The sequence below is a fragment of the Dermochelys coriacea genome, chromosome 7 (assembly GCF_009764565.3).
Source record: "Dermochelys coriacea isolate rDerCor1 chromosome 7, rDerCor1.pri.v4, whole genome shotgun sequence".
Lineage (NCBI taxonomy): Eukaryota > Metazoa > Chordata > Testudines > Dermochelyidae > Dermochelys > Dermochelys coriacea.
The window spans coordinates 23,347,017-23,359,546 of NC_050074.1; positions in this window are offsets into that span (position 1 = coordinate 23,347,017).

The window sequence follows — 12,530 nt, forward strand, 5'->3', positions numbered from 1 at the left end:
ATCTGGAATACATGGCTGTGATTAACCTAACCAGTTGCTGGAAGTCACTGTTCCACCAAAAATTACCAGAAGAATCATTTCTAAGGCAGAGGGACCCAAACTTCTTAAGGTTTCAGAGTAGCAGCCGTGTTAGTCTATATTCGCAAAAAGAAAAGGAGTACTTGTGGCAAATAAATTTGTTAGTCTCTAAGGTGCCACAAGTACTCCTTTTCTTTTTGCGAAACTTCTTAAGGATTCAGTATAAAAATTCTAATCACCTAAGTCTACTAAGCGACTACAAACACCATCTGCTCTACTTAAATTATAGCAGCTTTTGGGGGGATGTCAATTAAACACCTTACCATTAATTTGATGTTAACAAAACCATTCAAAGCAAAACTGAAGTCAGGGAATAATGGAAATATCAATAGCATTTCAGGGCTTTCCCACGAGTCAGAATGCAAAAAAACTGTTTATGGGTTAGTAATACAACCTATCCCCTATTTTAATAAGGGAAAGGAAAACCCATTAGAAAAACCCTACAGAGACATCTAGCTCCATTACTAAACATCTGCAGTCACCTTCCGCATATTGGTGTTTTATGGAGATAAGATTTCATGGTCAAAAATTATCAAATAACTTTTAAGAGTCAGACAGAGATTGGAAATTCAATACAATTTTTATTTATGAAGGTTTTTGCTCACAAGGGTCCCTAGGAGATGTAAAAGTTCAAATGAAATATGATAAAAATCAAATCACATCAAAGCTCATTCATTCTGTACCAAATAAAACAGGTCCGGTTTCAGCTTTGGTTTTAAAACCAGAGAGGGAATTTGTTTGATGAATTTCTGCTGCTACGCAGAATTCCAAATCAAAAGAGCACGGTTGCTAAAAGAATGATTTCCAGACAGCTTTGATTTAAATGTTGATCTTGTCATGAGACAAGAAGTGCAAGATTGAAGGAACTACTTTGTAAGCTGCAAAGATCCATAGGATAAACAGGACACTGAATTGGTGGCTTACTTTAAGGATCAGCAATGTAATTTTACATATAGAGCCTGCTTTTCAAGTACTGTATGCATACAAAAGTATACATGCAATTGCATGCTTAATTTGCATGCAAAATTATTACAACTGCAAGCATAGTTGGACACACAAATGGCTGTGTGCACAGATACCTGGTTTATGTGCACAACAGCAGTAACTTCATGTACAAATTAAGCATGTAATTATGCACATGGAATTGAATGCCCGGGTTTTTGAGATTCATGCCCGAACACAGATTTGATAGACAAAAGGTTAAGGGGCTGTAGGCCCTGGTCCAAGTTCTAGTTTTATATTCAGTCCTGGACCAATGTCAAAATAAACCCGCTAGACTGAAGAGATCAATTACAATTTCATGTCCAATATCTTGAAAACCATCTGCCCTTGAAGTCGCATCATTCTTATTACCTTCTTGCTTTGCCCTCTCCCAATTTCAATTCCAATTCCAAACGTGTGTGTTTTAAGCACAAAATGGGTTTTAGCTGATATCTCAAGAAACGTCAGAGGTAAAGAATAATGCTTTATATCATTAACTGGGATTCCAGGCTCTGAAAAAGCATGAAACAATGATTTCTGGTGCTTGATGATTTCAAGACAGCAGTTACTAAAATCATGTTAGGAATTAAGTGTATTTGGAGAACAAGATAATCAGAATGATGTGAATCTTGTGACCTGCGAGGGCTACAAACACTTAGGGAAGACCGGTACAAATATTTTCAAGACCAGTACATTTTTTACAAGGACTGGTCCTGGGCTATCGCTCTGAAAATAAAAATATAAATGAATTTCAATCCCTGGGAGAGTTGTACTGAAAGTGCCTGATGTGGATTTGAACTTGAGGCCTATCATCCTTTACAAAATCCACTCAGAAAGGCCACAATAAAATGAGTCAAGTAAGCCAATGAAAAAGGACATTTCTCTAAAGGAAAGAAAGTTTTCTTGTATTTCTTTATGCACACAAAGTTGTTATGAAAAGGAGTACTTGTGGCACCTTAGAGACTAACAAATTTATTTGAGCATAAGCTTTCGTGAGCTACAGAAGTGAGCTGTAGCTCATGAAAGCTTATGCTCTAATAAATTTGTTAGTCTCTAAGGTGCCACAAGTACTCCTTTTTCTTTTGCGAATACAGACTAACACGGCTGCTACTCTGAAAGTTGTTATGGTGACTGTAAGAAGCAAATGTATTTTTGAAATCAAAGAGAACATACGCAAAGCTGTAGCCAAATCAAGAATTTGGGTGTTTTAAAATAACTCAGACCTGCTTTTGTCAGAAGTAGAGCAAAACACATCCCTCCCTGCAGTTATTGGTACCATTCTTTGGGCTTTATAATCTTGTTGAAATATTAGCAAGCTGGTTCACAACTGACATTTTTTGTCATAGCCCAGGGATGGGCAAACTTTTTGGCCCGAGTGTCACATCTGGGTGGGGAAATTGCATGCAAGGCCATGAATGTAGGGCTGGGAGGGGGTGCAGTGTGAAGGAAGGGGCTCAGGGCAAGGGGCTGGGGCGCAGGAGGGGTGTGATGTACGAGGGAGCTCAGGGCAGGGGGTTAGGGTGCAGGAGGGGTGTGAGGTGTGGCAGAGAGCTCAGGGCAGGGGATTGGGGTGTAGAAGGAGTGCAGCGGGGGGTTGGGGTGCAGGAGGGGTGCAGGGTGCGGCAGGGGGCTCAGGGCAGGGGGTTGAGGTGCGGCAGGAGGGGTGTGGGGTGTAGGAGGGGTGCGGGGTGCAGGAGGAGTGTGGCAGGGGGCTCAGGGCAGGGGGTTGAGGTGCAGCAGGGGGTTTGGGATTGCAGGAGGGGTGCAGCAGGGGGCTCAGGGAAGAGGGTTGGGGTGCAGGATGGGTGCGGGGTGCAGGAAGGGTTCAGGGCGCGGGCTCTGGCCCGGCGCCACTTACCTGGAGCAGCTCCGGGATGGTAGCGGGGTGCGTCAGGGCAGGCACCCTGCCTGCCTGCCCTGGCCCTGCACATGCCATTCCCAGAAGTGGACGGCACCACGTCCTTGCGGCCCTGGGGGGCGGGGAGATAGAGTGCTCCGCGTGATGCCCTAGCCTGCTAGGGAGGTACCACAGGCGAGGGCAGCGCGTGGAGCCCTCTGTCTCCCATCCCCCAGGGACTGCAGGGACGTGGTGCTGGCTGCTTCCGGGAGCGGCGCAGGGCCTGTGGTGCCACAGGGGTGGCAATCCTGCGGGCTGGATCCAAAGCCCTGATGGGCTGGATCCAACCCACAGGCCGTAGTCTGCCCACCCAGTCATAGCCTGTTGGTTCACGATGACTGATATGTTAGGTGCTGTCATGGAATCCTGTTGCTGACAGTGGGAGGAACCAGACGCTTCAGAGAAAGATGATAACCTCCCTCATCTCCGCCCCATCCCTGCACCATAATGTACCTAATTGAGTTTTTATTTGATGGGGGGAATTTCTGCATGGCCTCAAGTGATCAGCACAATTTGGTTATAATGTATCCTCTGTGAGCGCATTTTAGCAAATAAATGTGAGGTTTATTACAGAGATTTATTTTGTTAAAAATCGTACTAGAATTGTTACCCCAATGAGTGTGTGCATGTAATCTGGAGGCCATATTTGAAGATTCTGGACAAAATCTTGGCCCCGTTGAAGTCAATGGGAATTTTGTCACTGACTTCAATCGGATCAGGATTTTGCCTTTGGTCTTATATGTGAACAAGGCATATATTATTAAAAGAGATGTATTGTAATGAGAGCCAGGTAATTCACCACCTTATAAAAGAGTAGAGTTGTAATATTGCCAGATAAGAACATAGCTGAACAAAAATACAGTATTATAAAGTATTATTCAGACGTTATTATGTGAGTCGCAGCATAAGTACCTTAAGTTATAATGAAAGCGGAGCCGGGGTGAAAGCAATTTTTTTTACATTCATAACTGATGCAGCAAGTCCAGAGGCACTTGGGCTCAGCCCTGGCACAAATTAAGCACTGAGTACATGCAGGATAGTGAAGTGCCAGAAGCCTGGGTGATAACATTGGAGAAATAGAGGTCTGAGTCATAAATGTAGTCCAGAATTCAAAACATCTGATGCACAGTTACACAGGGTCATGGGGCTAAGCTCTCATGTCCTGGTGATGATATTGGAAATTCCTCTGCTCACTAAAATATCAGACTCAGGCCTGAAGGGAAAACAAAACCAATTATTTTTAAAATCTGTAGGGCCACTACACCTAAATTTGGATTTAGGTGCCACAGTTTACACACCCAAGTTTGAAAATTTTGGCACACACCCCCAGATGTGATATCTCCCAGGAACTTTGGGCTGTTTGAAATCTGCATCCAAATTTTGCATCTCTGGTTTATTTCTGTTTAGGGCAGGAAGTAAAGATAATACAGTATCCCATAGAAATTGAAAGTACCATCATTTAGAATGTAGTTGCTTCAATTGGAAATCAGATGGGCTACAGGGAAATTAAATTTAAAAATTACCTCCTTCATTAAGCACCCAGATGACTTAGTCCCTGAAAATGTTTTAGTTTGTGTGTATCTTGGGGGAGAGAAAGACTAGTACTCCATTTCACCTGATGTGTCTCCGTTGGCTATATTTACCATGTAATTACTCTGTAAATGAATCTCCTACTGCAGATTTATTAAGAAGCTGTCACGGTTTATCTTTTTTTTGCATCTATAAACATATTTGCCAACATCCATGCGCCACTGAGGAGCGCTATGTACTTCTTGGCACAGACCTTCAAGATTCATATGTAGGCTGGGGAAGAGCATTTCCTGACAAAAGACTCCAGGTGAAGTTCTGGTGCCAATGAAGTCATTGGGATTTTTGCCATTGACTTCAATGGGGTCAGGATTTCATCCTCCATTTGATTCAGGGGTCGGCAACCTATGGCACATGTACCAAAGACGGCTCGTGAGCCGATTTTTAATGGCATGCTGCTGCCTGATGGGTCCCAGCCACCGGCCCCGCTCAGCCCAGTGCTGAACCCAGGCCGGAGTAGGCTGAGCGGGGCCGGCGGCTGGGACCCCGGCAGGCAGCAGTGTGCCATTAAAAATCCTGCCCGCCCCAGCTGCTTTTCTCCGCGCTTCTGTGCCTTCTTTCCTCCCCCCGCCCCCCTGCCGAGGGGGCAGGGTGAAGAAGCTTGGTCTGCAGCTACTGCTGCAGGGCAGGCAAGGTCGTCCCCCCCCCCCGCCTCTTCCCCCAGTGTACTGGGTTCCTGCCCCTCCTCCTCTCTCTTGCGAGGAGCAGGAGAAGCGGAACCGCAGCACCCTCACTGCTCCGGGGAGGAGGCAGAGAAGAGGTGGGGATGGGGCCTTGGGGAAGGAAGGAGAATCAGGGCATATCTCCTCCAGCCCCCTGCAGTGAGCCGCTCTGGGAAGGGGGCTGGGAGCACCCCCAGGACCCTAGCCCATGCCCCCAGCCCCGACCCCTTCACCCCCCTCACACACCCAGCCCTCTGCCCTGACCCCTACCTCCTCACACACCCAGCCCTCTGCCCTAACCCCTGAACCCCCACACACACTCCCAGCTCTCTGCCCTGACCCCTGCACCCCCTCACACACCTCCAGCCCTCTGCCCTGACCCCTGCATTCCCTTTGCACCCCCCCAGCCCTCTGCCCTGACTCCTGCAACCCCCACACCTCAAGCCCTCTGCTCTGACACCTGCATTCCCTTTGCACCTCCCAGCCCTCTGCCCTGACCCCTGCACCCCCCTCACACACTCCCAGCCCTCTGCCTTGACTCCTGTACCCTCCACACACCCCAGCCTCCTGCCCTGATCCCTGCACCACCCCACGACCCCGCCCTGACTCCAGCACCCCCACACTTGCCCCCAGCCCTCTGCCCTGACTCCTGCATGCTCCTCACACATCCCCAGTCCCCCCACTCCATACTCTGACTCTTGCACCCTCCACATTCCCACCCCCAACCCTCGCACCAAATGGCAGCTCCTGCACCCCCCTCCGCACATTCCCACCTGCACCCCTCGCACCAAATGAGAGCTGCCCAGGTAAGCACTCCACACCCAAACCTCCTGCCCCAACCCTGAGCCCCCTCCCTCATTCTAGCTCCTAGCCAGACCCTGCACCCCAGCCTGCTCCTCACCCCCAGCCCTGTGCTCAGTGCACTCCCACCCTCAGCTCAGTGCAGAGAGAGAAGAGAATGGGCTAGAACCAGGGAGAAGGTAGGTACCCACTCCCTGTGGGCAGGGCTGGGATCCCAGACTGGCAGTGGGGCCGGCAGCCGGTACCTGGCTGGCAGGAGCTGGCGGACAGAACCCCTGAGCGGCAGCGGGCTGAGCCGCTCAGCCCGCTGCCAGTCTGGGGTCCTGGCCACCGGCCCTGCTCAGCCCGCTGCCAGTCTGGGGTTCTGGCTGCCAGTCCCTTGCCAGCCGGGGTCCTGGCCACAGGCCCCGCTCAGCTCGCTGCCAGCCTCGGTGAACGGAACCCTAGGCTGGCAGCGGGCTGAGCAGGCCAGCGGCATAAGATCAGCATTTTAATTTAATTTTAAATGAAACTTCTTAAACATTTTGAAAACCTTGTTTACTTTACATACGACAATAGTTTAGTTATATAATATATAGACTTACAGAGAGAGACCTTCTAAAAATGTTTAAATGCATTACTGGTACGCGAAACCTTAAATTAAAGTAAATAAATGAAGACTCGGCACATAACTTCTGAAAGGTTGCCAACCCCTGATTTGATTAAAGGGACACCAATTTGCTTAGATTCACAAGTGAAGATAGGATTTTATTTTATGTTTGCACAAAACCCGATAAGCACAGAAATGTTTTCCTAAGTCTTTAAAATTCTTAAATTCTATTAAAATAACTCTTTAGATTGTAAGCGCTTTGTGCATTTTTTTTGTTTTTTTTTTCCATTTCTGAATTTGAGATTTTTATTTATTTTACTAAGGAACTGCAGAGCAATTTCTCAAACTTACTTTATCTTGGAAATGTCTTCAGTGTGACTTGTAAACCCACAGGAATAGTATTTTTACCACTGGATTTGATCAATCTTGTATATTAGCCAATTCATTAATTAGAGAGTCTGTATCTAAGGTCCCAGTCCTGCAAGGAGTTCCATGCAGACAGATCCCTATAGGAAGCCTGGTTGAAGTCAGTGGGGCTCTGTGTGGCACAGGGATCCATGTGCATGGAGCTACTTGCAGGATGGGGGACTAGGTTTGTACAGCATTTAGCATCGGGAGTTCTGGTCATGAATGGAACCTCTGGGTGCCACTGTAACAGAACTATTAAACAATAACAATAATGATATGTGCCTAATGTGCATGCATATTTCATGCAAGTTAACCAAGATGTCATCATATGTAATGCAGTTCTTCCACCTTGTGGTTAAACAGAGTATTAGTCCGTGAGATTTTTGCATTAAATATCAGACAGAGCAAGTGGAAAAGTAACATTAAATGGACACATTGTGCAAAACCCCACTGTTACTGCGAAACCCTGCCCCACACACTTATACTAGACAAATAAACTTCAGTCATTTACATAATGTGAATGCTAAGTATATAAAGTGTATGCATACTCATAAGTTAGTGAATGTGATTAAGTTGCCCTCTTGTGATCGGAGCCCTGTCTAAGATGATGTAAGACCTAGCATCATAACAGCTAACAAAGAGGCTGCTTTAGCACTGGTGGAAGAGGCTGGTGTTTATTGCAACCTACAAACCTTGTCCTACTGGTTAAAGTATTGCAGTGGAAAGTGAATGAGAATGTGGTCTTGACAAAAGGAAAAAAATTAGCCCATCCACTCAGCTTCCATGAATGACACAGGTGAGCAGGTCAGTGCACATAGAGGGGATGAAAAGAAAAGGAGTACTTGTGGCACCTTAGAGACTAACAAATTTATTAGAGCATAAGCTTTCGTGAGCTACAGCTCACTTCATCGGATGCATCCGATGAAGTGAGCTGTAGCTCACGAAAGCTTATGCTCTAATAAATTTGTTAGTCTCTAAGGTGCCACAAGTACTCCTTTTCTTTTTGCGAATACAGACTAACACGGCTGCTACTCTGAAACCTGTCATAGAGGGGATGAGTAATTCTCAGACCTTCCTCCCTATTCTCACCCCCAGCCATTCTTCCCATTTCCCATGTGGCTATTTAAGCAATCTTGCTATTCTTTGTGGGTTCCATTAGGAGATAATTCAATACAATATGGGTCTACCATCCCAAATCAGCCACACCAGAATGCAGCCCAATTCCAAAAGCAGTAATTAAATGTCAATTCTGCCCTAATGTAATCGATGTATAATGAGATATATAATTTTGCAGTAAATGCTTAAAATTTTCACTGTGTGAAACAGTGGAACACATTGGCTAACAGACTTTGCAACTAGTAAGTGAATATTAATGTTTTTAATGGTCCTAAATTGCACTTCAATTCTGATGCAGGATTATCATGGTTATATAAGAGAGACTGATTTGGTTCAAGGAAGAATGGCAAGACATGAAAAAAACAAACTGTTTAAAACTTATGCCTGATTCTCTTCAGATGTTGCTTGCTTTTGAACAGTGACTTATTATTATATCATTAATTATATTATTAGTATTATTGACGATTTCTATTACAGTAGCATCTAGCGGCACCAATCAGGATCTGGGTATTGTTGTATAGGTACAAACAAAGAGTAAAAAAACAAAATAGTCATCTGTGACTTTTTTTTTATGACTCAGTTTATAACCCTGGTCCTGCCAAATTTATTCCTGGTTTAAATCCACTGAAGTCATTCGGGTTACACCAGGCAGGCATTTGGCCCATTGTCTCTTCTTGACTGAATATAATCATCCATCTATAACTATATCCCCAGTTTGTTTTGCTCTTCCACAGAACCATTGGGTTCAGATCTGGAGATGAACCCAGACTTCCACCAAGTTATGGGAAGGAGTTAGCAGGCTTCAGTTCCACTGATCTGGCTCAGTTCTGTATCTAGTAATAAGTTTATTTTTCTTACTGTAACAAACAAATCAAAATGTTTTATTGTCTAAAGTTATTTTCCAAAACCAATAACAAATCAAGAAATTTGACAGATGGGCAGTGTCAAGAATAGGACAATCTGTTTCTTTAGCTATTCTTATCTCACAAATAAAGGCTACCTATAAAAACAATCGGGGAGAAGGAGAGGGACCGCATACCTCCAAGAAGCCAATTTTAAGAGTGGATTTAATGCTGGTGAAAAGAATTGGATTGGGATCTCTGAACACTTAAGTTATTTATTTATTCAAAGAGCACGTGCAGCAGAGGCAGCTGCATGACAAGCTTTTCCACTCTTTCCCCACTACCCTGTCAATGTGCCACAGCATGATCCAGAGGTACCATCTCTGGGGAGAGGATGGATTTTAGTATCCACATGGTGCTGTTTTGACACAATGCCACCATGTGCCAGATCTGATAATATTCTGGCTTACTGTGATAAGGATAAAAAGATTTTGCTTTTCTATTGCACATTTCATCCAAGGATTTCCAATCACTTTACACAGGTAAGTAAAGATCATTACCCACACTAGTGATTGGGAAACTGAGGAGCACAATGTATCTGAATTGACCAAATTCACAAAATGAGTCAGTGGAAAAGTCTGGCGTAGAACCCTGAATCACAACTCTATGCTTAATATACCAAACCAGAGCTCTCTACTTTTTTTACATAAGGTCATAATCCCATCTCTTGGTGTGAAGATGTTCTGAAGCAATGTGGCACTTTTTGGACATAACATCATATTGTGTCACAGCATGATGGCATTTTGATGCAGTGTTATTCTGTTGCTCCAAAATGTCATGAAGCTGTATCAGGTACAATGATGACACCGCACAAAAGACATTTTACACAAATATCACAGGTAAGGACATCCTGATACAACATAACCACATTTTCACACATACTATTTAATGTCATGTTAATGTTTATTCACAGTATTTGAATATTTTGCTTCAATGCAAAGTCAAGTCCCCTGCTCTGTCCACATTTAAGTCCTCTGAAAGACCCACTTCTCCCAGGATGCCTACAGTGAATCTAGTTGACTTGTATCAAAACCCCTATTTCTTGTTTCCCTTTTCCTAACCCCTGTCTACTTGTCTGTCTGTCCTGAGTCTTCAAGGCAGGGATTGTCCCTTCATGAATCTAAGGGAAAAAAGGAGTTTAGGAGAGCTGGCAGTTTCTCAGAAAGAATATTAAAGCAAACTGTCCTCATGTGAAGATAGGAAGACTAGTAAGAGGCCAATATGGCTCCATTGGGAGCTCTTTGATTACCTGAAAATCTAAAAGGAATCCTACAAAAAGTAGAAACAAATAAATTGTTAAGGATGAGGACAAAAGAATAGCAAAAGCATGTAGGGACAAAATCAGAAAGGCAAAGGTACAAAATGAGTTACATCTAGCAAGGAACTTAAAAGGCTATCAGAAGAGTTTCTATAAATACATTAGGAACAAGAGAAAGACAGGAAATTGCAGGTCCTCTATTTAGAGGGGAAGGAGAGCTAATAACAAATGACATCAAGAAGACTGAGGTGTTTCATGCCTATTTTTCTGCAGTCTTCACTAAAAAGGTAAATTGTGACCAGGTACTTAACAGAATTAATATTAACAACAATGAGGAATGAAAGCAAACCAAAATAGGGAAACAACAGGCTAAAGACTATTTAGATAAGTTAGTTGAATTCAAGTCAGCAGGGCCTGATGAAATGTACCCTACAGTACTTAAAGAACTACTGAAACAATTATCAATTGTTATCTTTGAGAACTCATGGAAGACAGGTGAGGTCCCAAAGGACTGGAGAAGGGCAAACATAGTACCTAACTTTAAAAAAAAAAAAAAAAGTTTTTAAAAAGGGAAACAAAGAGAACCTGGGGAATTGTAGACAGGTCTGCCTAACTTAGATACCCAGAAAAATATTGGAACAAATTTTTAAACAATCCTAGAGGCTAATAGGATTATAAGGAATAGCGAAGATGTAGATGTCCAGAACAAATGATGACAAACCAACTTAATTTCCTTCTTTGACAGGGTTACTGGCTTACTGGATAAGGGGGAAGTGTGTAGACATGACATATCTTGATTTTAGTGTTTGGCGCAGTCTCACATGACATTTTCTTAAGCAAACTAGGAAAAGGTGAGCTAGATGAAATTACTATAAGATGAGTGCACAACTGGTTGAAAGACAGTACGCAAAGTAGTTATCAACGGTTCACTGTCAAAGTGGGGGGACATATCTAGCGAGGTCTTGCAGGGGTCAGTTCTGGGTCCAGTATTATTCAATATTTTAACTACTGACTTGATTAATGAAATGGAGAGCATGCTAGTAAAATTTTTCAGATGTCACCAAGCTGAGGGAGGAGGGGTTGCAAGTACTTTGGAAGACAGGATTAGAATTTCAAATGGACCTTGAAATTGACAAATTGGTCTGAAATCAACAAGAGTCAATTCAATAAAGACAAGTGCAAAGTACTACATGGAGGGAGAAAAAATCAAATGCAAACCTACAAAATGCGGGATGACTGGCTAGTCCATAGTACTGCTGAACAGGAGTGGGGATTATAGTGGATCACAAATTAAATATAAGTCTATAATGTGATGCAGTTGCTGAAAAGGCTAATATCATTCTCGGGTATATTAAGAGGCGTACCATATGTAAGACACAGGAAGTACTTATCCACTCTACTTGGCACTGGTGAGGCCTCAGCTGGAGCATTGTGTCCAATTCTGGATGCCATGTTTTAGGAAAGATGTGTATAAATTGGAGAGGGTCTAGAGGAGAGCAACAAAAATGATAAAAGGTTTAGAACACCTGATCCATGAGGAAAGGTTAAAAAAAGCTGGGCGTGTTTCATTTTGAGAAAAGAAGACAGATGGGGGACCTCACAACAATCTTCAAATAAGATAAGGGCTATTATACAGAGGACTATTATTAATTGGTCTCCCTGTCCATTGAAGGTAGTACAAGTAATGGGGTTAATCTGAAGTAAGGAGGATTTAGGTTAATATTAGAAGAATCTTACTAACTATAAGGATAATTAAGCACTGAAACAGGCTTTCAGGGGAGGCTGTGTGAAATCTCCATCACTAGAGGTTTGAAACACCAGAGAAAAACTTGAAATGGAAGCTACTAAGGTTTAAAAACAGGCTTTGGGCAAAAAACCAAAAAAGACCGATCAACAGAACCATACTAGGGTTGCCAGGTGTCCAGTTTTGGACTGGAACATCCAGTTGAAAAGGGACACTGGCAGCTCCCCACCTCAGCCCTGAGCCCCCTCTCTCACCCAAACACCCTCCAAGAGCCCACACCCTGCACCCCAACCTCCTGCCCCAGCCCGGAGCCCCCTCCCACACATTGAACCTGTAATTTCTAGCCCACCCAGGAGCCTGCACCCCCAGCCGGAGCCCACACCTCAACCCCCTGCCCCAGCCAGGTGAAAATGAGCGCGAGAGGGTGGGGGAGACTGAGGCACAGAGGGAGGGGGATGGAATGAATGGGGATGGGGCCTCAGAGAAGGGGCGTGGCAGGGGCAGGCC